Source organism: Molossus molossus, unplaced genomic scaffold (assembly GCF_014108415.1).
Source record: "Molossus molossus isolate mMolMol1 unplaced genomic scaffold, mMolMol1.p scaffold_m16_p_8, whole genome shotgun sequence".
In the NCBI taxonomy this organism is placed as follows: Eukaryota; Metazoa; Chordata; class Mammalia; order Chiroptera; family Molossidae; genus Molossus; species Molossus molossus.
In genome coordinates, this window is record NW_023425402.1 from 18,613,112 (window position 1) to 18,623,457 (window position 10,346).

Genomic DNA, 10,346 nt, shown 5'->3' on the forward strand with positions numbered 1-10,346 from the left:
ACACCAGCCAGGCTATTAACATCTAATTTAAATTTCTTGTGGTTAGAGAGCATATTGTGGAATGAATTTAATTCTTTGACATTTATTATTATTATTTTTAAAAGCCCAGTTTCATGAGCACTTTAAAAAAACGTGTGTTTTGCATTCTTTAATTGTAGCATTCTATAAATTTCAATTAGGATAATTTGGTCAAATTGTTTTTTAATCTGTCATATTTTTGTATCTACTTGTTCTATCAATTACTAAAATTGCAATATTAACATTTCTAACCACAGTGTGTATTTTTTTGTTTCTCTCTTTGGTTTCAGTTATTACTTTATGTTTTTAAGCCTCTGTTATTAGGTACATAGTGATTTAGAATTGATATGTACTGTTGATGAATGACCTTTTATTATTATGAATATTTCTCTTTGTATTGAACTGGACTATCTTAAAAAATCAAACTCCATTCTGATCAGTTATTCCTGCACGTAAACACCGGAGCAGTCTTCTAAAAAACCTGGGACTGACACCCAGAGGAACCATAAAGATAAAGGGTTAATGATGGCCTTGGGAAACTTGAAGGGACCATAAAAAACAAAGAGATTAATGATTGCCCTAACCCCTGCAACCCACCGCCCTTCTCTGGAGAAGTCTGCATCAGCCCCCATGCCAATTAAGTGGAGCCAGGAGGAATGTAAGTTTTTTCTTTGAATGTAGCTCTTTCTGTTTTTGGGTTTTTTTTAATGTAGTTTTTTTCTGTATTTTGTTCCTATATAAGCAAAGAACAAAGGAAGCTCAGGGCTGGGATTTGGGAGATCCCCCCAGCCCGCGGGTGTAATAAAGTGCTGCTTTACAGTTCGGCTGTGCGTCTCTGGCTATCTCGCTGACACGTTACAACAGGATTTGACAATATTCCTTTTCTCGTAGTCTACATTGTGTGATATATAGCTGCAGCAGCATTTTTTTTTTTTTTCCTGGGTGGGGAGAACACAGTGTTTTTATTACTTTTCAAAGCTTTGAAAGAGAATTATAACCACAAACACAGGGTTAGCAATAATCCCTGTGGGCTTTCTGTTCCTCTTCTATTTTTTCTCAGCAATATCAGAAACTCATACAGTTTCACACGATTTTCTTTGTGTACACTATAAAATTGGTACTAATTTAAAAATTCAAAATTACTTTCCTTCTTAGGTTTTTACTTCAAACTATTGTGTCATAGTTTTGGAGAGAGAGAGGACAACCAGATGAAGGAGAAAAAAGCAAAACTCCACTCATTCTATAAATATACCGTATTCCTGATTAAGGGTGCCGGCTTCACACAGACAAATTTATACCCTTCACCGCACCTCCAACACACGGAGTAGTGCAGCCACCTCCATACCGGGGGCTCCTTCCCACTTCGCCCTCATTTCACCACGCACAGGCCGAGCCTTGGGCAAGGGGCCTTGGCGGCAGATAGAATCAGAACCTGGAGCACTCACGTTCTGTTTCCCGCACGTGGGGCTCTGCACGGGTATGGTCACAGGGCCCGGGTGCGGGGAAGTGCAAGGTGTTATAACCCAGTAATTCTCCATCTGCTAAAAGAAGGAACCTCTCCTGGGTTCCTTGAACCCGAGTTGTTTTTGCAAAAATTCTTGAAGAGGAAGGTATGCATCAGCCATGACCACAGGGGTATTGACCATGAGCTTAACTAATCAGGAGATGCCAGACAGGGCGATGAGACATTCAAGGTTAGGGTCTAGTAAATGTTAAGAAATATAAAACAAACAACTTGTGCAGTTACTAACTGCTGATATCTGCTTCTGTACACGTAGCTTGCTTGCTCTGCTAAACTCTTGAGTAACCCCTGTCCTATAGAAGCAACCCAACCCCTGAGCTCGGGGCTGCAGTTCTCCTCTGTGTAGGTTGGCTGCAGTCCCTGCGCAGGTAATAAAGCTCCTAATATTCAAAATTACTTGATGTCTGAGTGAGGATGACTCTCCTGGGTTACAACACAAGGAACTACAAGAATGATTCTCCAGCTCAACCCTAAGAGTGTCATTCCTCGAATCCACCACCCAGGCCCAACACGTGGGCTTCCGCGTCGTCTTCCGCCTTCCGGAGGGTCGGACACCTGGCTTCCAGGGATCCAGCATTTACACACCTGTGAGAGGCGTGGCCGTCCTGCCGGCCCCGCCCCTCCCCCAACACAGTGGCGCCTGGGCCGAGTGGACTCAGGCCCCAGACACCGGTGCGAACGTCTGCTGAGCCCGGGGTCGTGGAGTGTGGTGCTGGCGGCCCAGAACTGAGCAGGCGAGGGTGGACTTTCCCGGAGGGATGGACTCTGGGCGCGTTTCAATATCTTTGCAGCTGGCACGAGACCCCAGTGTCACGGGTGAAATATCCGTTGATACCTTCCATGTTTTGCTGGGACGACCCGTGCTGGACCCAGAGCCCTAGTGGCCCAGCAGGTCAAACGACTTGACGACAGATCGCCCGCGCCAGGCAGGACGCCGGGGCCGTCCCATCACATCAGCCCGAGAGCCTCACGGACTACCAGTTGTCGGCTCGCCCCGACCTCGAGAGCACGCCGGGGCGTGGGTCTTGCTCACCGCTCCCGTCATGCTCCGCGGGCCCAGCACGAAGCACTGAGAAGTCACCCCGCCCGCTTCGAGTCCCACCACGGCTCCTTACCCAAGGTGCCTCGGAAGCTCATTTGCATATCTCAGACGACAAGTAAACCTGGCAACTCAATCACAGTCTGCGATCATAGTAACTAAAGTGCGAAAGTCCTCTGGTGATCCTGTTGCATAAATTCCTCTAATCATTATGAAGTCTCCGTGAAAGCACTCAATTTAGTCACCATAACTATGAAAGTAGCACAGTGGTTGTGACTTATATATGCTGTGGGAGGAGCTTGAGTCGTGCTCGCTTCGGCAGCACATATACTAAAATTGGAACGATACAGAGAAGATTAGCATGGCCCCTGCGCAAGGATGACACGCAAATTCGTGAAGCGTTCCATATTTTGTTCCGTGCAGAATTGCACCTAATCTTTTCTTGTGTGAACAGTTATTATACAACAGCTTTCTGCTATCTCCATCGCCACCCAGTTCCGTTTCTACCACCATGTGGTCTTGATATCTGATTAAATTGATCAAATGTAATCAATTTGTTTTTGATTCAATTGGTTTGTGCAATGAACTTATTGATCAAATTTCCAATCACAGAATCCGTCCGTTTTAGGCAAGCCAACGTTTCTGAGTGCGCCTCAAAGGCCACATGAAAACAGGCATACAAAACCGGTCTCAGAAATACTTGTAAAAGGAAATCCAAGTGGGCTTGCTCCTTCCAGCCAGTTTTCCACTGAGCCACCTGCCCCCGCCAACAGCCCTCCTACAGCTCGCAGTCTGAGACGGTGTAGGCATTTTGGTCTAACGGCTGAAAAATGTCACAAAGTAGACACAACAAGAAAGCACTAATGTTGCTTACTTCTTTTAGTAAGGATTCATTATTTTAGCAGTAATGTAGTAACCCAGTAATTCAGAAATTACTTGGTAAAAGGTTCACTTGCAATGCATGTGCCATGCAGTCTTCTAGAGAACAATAACGACCTACCTGGGCCTGTGGAGTTTGTGTTGTTGAGGGAGACAAAACCTTAAATAAATCCATTTCAAAACGATTGAGGTTTATGAAGGAAATGAAAGTTCACACATTAACACCAATACCCCAGGCATAATTGCCTCGTTGTGGTTTCACAGATTGCCTTACACGAATATCTTTATAGTGGAAAAAGTCACCATGGTGCTGAGTGTCACACATTATACTTTAACTCGTATTTTTTCCAAGCCCCAGGGAGCTGGAACGCTTCCCGAATTTGCGTGTCATCCTTGGGCAGGGGACACGCTAATCTTCTCTGTATCCTTCCAATTTCAGTATACCTGCTGCCAAAGCCAGCAAGCTGCAAACTCCGCCCACATTATATTTAAGTCACGGTGGGATTCCTCCTCTCTTTTTTTATTACTTTATTTTGTTACAGATGTTTCTCCCCCCCCCCCATTGACACCCTCCTACCATTTCCACCCCCTCCCATTGTTGTCTATTAGTTATGCTTTTCTGCATATGTTGTTTGGTTTATCTCTTCCCTCCCTTGCCCCACTCCTCTGAGGTTTGTCAGTCTGTACTCTACTTCTATGTCTCTTGGTCTATTTTGTTCATCAGCTTATTTTGTTAATTATATTCCACAAATAAGTGAGGTCATGTGGTATTCGTCTTTCTCTGACTGGCTTATTTTGTTTAGCAAAATGCTCTCCAGGTTCCTCCATGTCATCTCAAAGGATAAGAGAGCTTTTTTTTTTCTTTTTTAAAAATTAATTAATTTATTTTTGCTACAGATGTTCCCCCCCCCCCACTGATTTCCCCCTTTCCCCTCCCTCCCTGCCCTGTCCCCAGCTTTGTTGTCCATGTCCATTGTTCATGCATACATGCATATAAGTTCTGTGGTTTATCTCTTCCCCACTACCCCCTCTTCTGGGGATTGTCAGTCTGTACCCCACTTCCACATCCCTGGGACTACCCCATTCCTCAGACTCTTATGTTCATTATATTCTACAAATAAGTGAGATCATATGATACTTGTCTTTCTCTGTTTGGCTTGTTTTGCTTAGGATAATACTTTCCAGGTTCCTCCATGTTGTCTCAAAGGATAAGAGATCTTTCTTTCTTACAGCTGCATAGTACTCCATTGTGTATATGTATAACCGCTTTTTTTTTTTTTAATCCTCACCTGAGGATATATTTTCATTTTTTGATCAGATAGAGTGGGAGGGAGAGAGAGAGAAACATTGATGTGAAAGGGACACATTGAGTGGTTGCCACCCACACAACCCAACCGCACAACCCAACCAGGGCCGGGGACAAACTGCAACCAAAGTACATGCCCTTAGCGGGGACTGAACCCCGGTCTCTCTGAACCACAGGCCGACGCTGTAACTGCTGAGCCAAACCGGCCAGGGCACACCACTTTTTTATCCATTTGTCTACTGATGGATACTTGGGCTGTTTCCAGATCTTAGCTATTGTACATAGTGCTGCTACGAACATGGGGGTACATATATTCTTTCTGATTGGAGTTTCAGGCTTCTTAGGGTATATTCCTAGAAGTGGGATCACTGGGTCAAATGGAAGTTCAATTTTTAATTTTTTGAGGTAACACCATATTGTTTTCCATAGTGGCTGCACCAGTCTGCATTCCCACCAGCAGTGTACTACAGTCCCCTTTTCTCCACACCCTCGCCAACACTTGCTGTTTGATGATTTGTTGATGGTGGCCATTCTGACAGGTGTGAGGTGATACCTCATTGTTGTTTTAATTTGCATCTCTCTGATGATTAGTGATGTTGAGCATTTCTTCATATGTCTCTTGGCCATTTGTATGTCCTGTTTGGAGAGATGTCTATTTAGGTCCTCTGCCCATTTTTAAATTGGATTCATTGTCTTCCTTTGTTGAATTGTAGGAGCACTCTATATATTTTGGAAATTAACCTGTTATCTGATGTATCATTGGCAATTATGCTCTCCTGTACAGTGGGTTCCCTTTCCACTTTATTGGTTGTTTCTTTGGCTGTGTAGAAGTTTTTTAGTTTGATGTAGTCCCACATATTCATTTTTTTCTTTGTTTCTCTTGCCTTAGGTATTGTATCAGGAAAATTCTTTTTTTTTCTCTCTTTTTTTCTGATATTTTGTTCAGATAGAGTGGGGGTGGGGGGAGAGAGAGAGAGAGAGAGAGAGAGAAACATTAACGTGAAAGGGACACATCAAGTGGTTGTCACCTGCACGACCCAACTAGGGCCGGGGACAAACTGCAACCGAGGTACGTGCCCTTAGCGGAACCGAACCCTGGTCTCTCTGGACCACAGGTCGATGCTCTAACTGCTGAGCCAAACTGGCCAGGGCTTGAGTTCATTCTTGTATATGGTGTAAGTTGGTGTCTAGTTTCATTTTTTTGCGTGTAGCTGTCCAATTTTCCCAGCACCATTTATTGAAGAGACTGTCTTTACTCCTTTGCTCTTGCCTCCTTTGTCAAATATTAATTGAGCATAATGTCTTGGGTCAATTTCTGGATTCTCAGATCTTTTCCATTGATGTATATACCTATTCTTGTGCCAGTATCAGGCTGTTTTGATTACAATGGCTTTGTAGTATAACCTGATATCTGGTATTGTGATTCCTCCTACTTTGTTCTTTTTTTTCAAGATTGCGGTGGCTATTTGGTTTTGTTTTGTTTTTTTTTCATCCTCACCCGAGGATATTTTTCCATTTTTTGTACAGACAGAGTGGGAGGGAGAGAGAGGAAGGGAGAGAGAGAGAGAAACATCGACGTGAAGAGACACATCGAGTGGCCGCCACCCGCACGACCAACCAGGGCCGGGGACAAACTGCAACCGAAGTACGTGCCCTTAGCGGGAACCGAACCCGGGTCTCTCCGGACCGCAGGCCGACGCTTTTAACCGCTGAGCCAAACTGGCCAGGGCTGCGGTGGCTATTTGGGATCTTTTTTGGTTCCATATAAACTTTTGGGTATTTTTTCTAGTACTGTGAAGTATGTCATTGGTATTTTGATGGGGATTGCATTGAATCTATAGATTGCTTTGGGTAGTATGGACATTTTAATGATATTAATTCTTCCAATCCATGAACAAGGTATATGCTTCCACTTTTTTATATCTTCCTCTATTTCTTTTTTCAATGTCCTGTAGTTTTCTGTGAACAGGTCCTTTACTTCTTTGGTTCAGTTTATTCCTAGGTATCTTATTTTTTTGTTGTTGCAATGGTAAGTTGAATTTAAAAAAATTTCTCTTTCTGTGTGTTCATTATTGGTGTATAAAAATGCCAATGATTTGTGGATGTTGATTTTGTATCCTGCTACTTTGATGAATTCATTTATTAAATCTAGTAGTTTTTTGATGGAGTCTTTAGGGTTTTTTTATGTACAATATCATGTCATCTGTGAATAATGACAGTTTCACTTCTTCCTTTCCAATTTGGATCCCTTTATTTTTTTCGTCTTGTCTAATTGTTGCGACAGAAACTTCCAGTACTATATTAAATAAGAGTGGTAAAAGTGGACAGCCCTGTCTTGTTCCTGTTCTTAAGGGAAATGTTTTTAGTTTTTGCCCATTGAGTATGATGTTGGTTGTAGGTTTGTCATAAATGGCCTTTATTATGTCAAGATATGATCCCTCTATTTACACTTTGCTGAGAGTTTTTATAAAAAATACTAAATTTTGTCAAATGCTTTTTCAGCATCTTTTGATATGATCACACGATTTTTATCTTTCATGTTGTTTATGTGGTGTATCCCATTTATCGATTTGCAAATATCTTACCAGCCTTGCATCCTTGGGATAAATCCCACTTGATTGTGGTGTATAATTTTTTAAATATATTGCTGGATTCAATTTGCTAACAGTTTGTTGAGAATTTTGACATCTATGTTCATCAGAGATATTGGCCTATAACTTTCTTTCTCTGTAGTGTCTTTATCTGGTTTTGGGATTAGGATTATACTGGCCTCATAAAAAGAATTTAGAAGTCTTCCTTCCTCTTGAATTTTTAGAATAGTTTGAGGAGAGTAGGTGATAGTTCTTTGAATGTTCGGTAAAACTCCCCTGTGTAGCTTTTGTTTGCCTGAACCAGGGCTTTTGTTTGCTGGAATTTTATTGATTACTTCTATTTCTTTGGTTTTGGTCTGTTTAGGTTTTCTGACTCTTTCCAGTTGAGTTTGGAATATTATATGATTCTAAGAATTTGTCTGTTTCGCATAGGTTGTCGAATTTGTTGGCATATAATTGTTCATAGTATTTTCTTAATAGTCCTTTGTATTTCTGTGGTGTTTGTTGTTACTTCACTTCTTTCATTTCTGATTTTATTATTTTGGGTTATCTCTCTTTGTTTCTTGGTGAGTCTGGCTAAAGGCTGATCAATCTTGTTTATCTTTTCAAAGAACCAGCTCTTGGTATCACTGATTTTTTGTATTGTTTCTTTAGTCTCTATGTCATTTATTTCTGCCCTAATTTTTATTATTTCCTTCCTTATATTAACTCTGGGTTTTTCTTTTTGTTCTTTCTAAATCTTTAAGTTGTTGCATTAGATAGTTTATTAGAATTTTTTCTTCTTTTTTGAGGTAGGCCTGTATTGCTATGAACTTTCCTCTTAGGACTGCTTATGTCCCATAGATTTTGTGTTGTTATGTGTTCATTATCATTAGTTTCCAGGAAGTTTTTGATTTCTTTGTTGATCTCATTGGTAACCCATTCATTGTTCAATAACATGCTATTTAGCCTCCATGTGTTAGAATGTTTTTGAATGTTTTTATTGTAATTGATTTCTAGTTTCGTGCCATTGTGATCTGAGAAGATGCTTGATATGATTTCAATTTTCTTGAATTTGTAGAGTCTTAGTTTGTGTCCTAACATGTGGTCTGTCTTTGAGAATGTCCCATGTGCACTTGAGACGAATGTATATTCTGCATCTTTGGGGTGAAATGTTCTGTAAATGAGTTGAATCCAACTGATCTAGTTCATTAATTTAAGGACTCTGTTTCCTTGTTAATTTTTGTCTAGAAGATCTATGCAGTGGTGTTAGTGGGGTGTTAAAGTTACCCACTGTGATTGTATTGCTATTTATCTCTCCTTTGAAGTCCTCCAGAAGTTTTTAAATATATTTTGGTGCTTCTATATTTGGTGTATATATGTTTACCAGGGTTATATACTCTTGTTGGATCGATTCCTTTAATATTAGGTAGTGACCTTCTTTGTCTCTTATTATGGCCGTTGTTTTGAAGTCTTTTTTATGAGGTATAAATATTGCTACACCAACTTTTTTTCATTTCCATTTGCCTGGAAAATTTTTTTTCCATCCCTTCACTTTCATCCTGTGGCAGTCTTTTGTTGTGAGGTGGGTCTCTTGTAGACAGCATATATCTGGGTTGTGTTTTCTTATCCAATCAGCTACCCTATGTCTTTTGATTGGAGCATTTAAGCTATTTACATTTAAGGTTATTATTGATAGATACTTACTTGTTGCCATTTTTATTTTATGCCTGTGTTCTTCTCTCTCTATTTCTTCTTCTTCCAGCAGTCCATTTAGCATTTATTGTACCCCTGCAGCATTTTTATGTTTGGCACTTATATGATATATATTTCTCTCTCTCTCTCTCTCTCTTTTTTTTTTTTACATTTTACCTCTCTTTTTACACTTAAAATACATGCCTTTTAAACAGAATTTGGTTTGTTCTGGCTTCTTTATCCAGTCTGATAGTATCTTCTTTTTATTGAAGTGTTTAGGTTTTCAATTTAGTGGAATGACTTACATGATAGGTTTTAAGTTTGTCATCTTGCTATTTGTTTTCTCTTTGTCATGTCTGTTGTTTCTTCTTTTCCTACTTTCCTCTCTTATTCTGGATTATTGTGAAAAATATTTACAATTTCCCTCTTTATTCCTACACTGACTTTTAAACTATAATTTCTTATTTGTTTACTTAATGTTTGATGGCTGCTATTGGTTTGAAATCTGTAATTTAATTTATTATAGTTTATATTACGTCCCCACCAGAAATGAGTGAGAATTCTTGTTGTTCCGTAGGAAAAGCAATTATATCAACGTTCTGACAATTTTGTGGCTGGCACTGATTAATTTTCCTATTAGTGCATTTCCAATGTTGGTCTATGGTATATTTTATCTTTCTGTCATGGAAATTTTTAACCTCTTTATACTTTCAAATTCATTTTTCCTTCATCATGAAGGTTAGAAACTTTTATTTGAGTTTTCATTTACTGCATGCTTAGCAACCTGGCTAGTCTGATATCTTGATAGGTCATTGCTTAACACAGGGTATAGTATTAGTTTCCTTAATACACTAAAGACTATCAGAATGTTTAAGAAGACAATTTGGATATATTTTTAAAATCTAATATATTTCTCAATTGATGAACACAGTTTCTAATTAACTATCTGAATTGTAAACTCATCCGATTGGCTATAAATTTCTTATGAGTGTCCACTTTATAACTCTAGAGGTTCTGCACAATCCTGACTCATTGTAATGGTTCAACAAGAGTGTTGATAAAGGAGCGATTGTTGTCTGGAAAAATATTACCAGCACTGCAATCTTGTGCTATATTATTAGGCACATCACACATCAAGCATTATGAGCCAAATGAGAAGGTTGAGATTTAGATATTAAAGGTAGATATTAAGAATTGACATCATGGTCCTAGCTAGGGAGTATATTCAAGTGGAAGCAGAATATTGGGTGAGAATTAAGTGCAACAATCACAAAAAATTTTTTAAGAAAATAGCTAGGGCTATAGCTAAAAGGCAGG

General features: G+C 39.9%; 2 non-coding genes across 2 annotated transcripts; one reads left to right on the forward strand and one right to left on the reverse strand.

Annotated features, from left to right (window-relative positions):
- The first annotated feature begins 2,885 nt into the window (after positions 1 to 2,885).
- Positions 2,886 to 2,992, forward strand: LOC118622035. The gene has a single exon (XR_004957873.1). It is a non-coding gene; the product is annotated as a U6 spliceosomal RNA (small nuclear RNA).
- An 822-nt stretch (positions 2,993 to 3,814) lies between these two features.
- Positions 3,815 to 3,921, reverse strand: LOC118622061. Its single transcript, XR_004957899.1, has one exon. It is a non-coding gene; the product is annotated as a U6 spliceosomal RNA (small nuclear RNA).
- Positions 3,922 to 10,346: the final 6,425 nt, after the last annotated feature.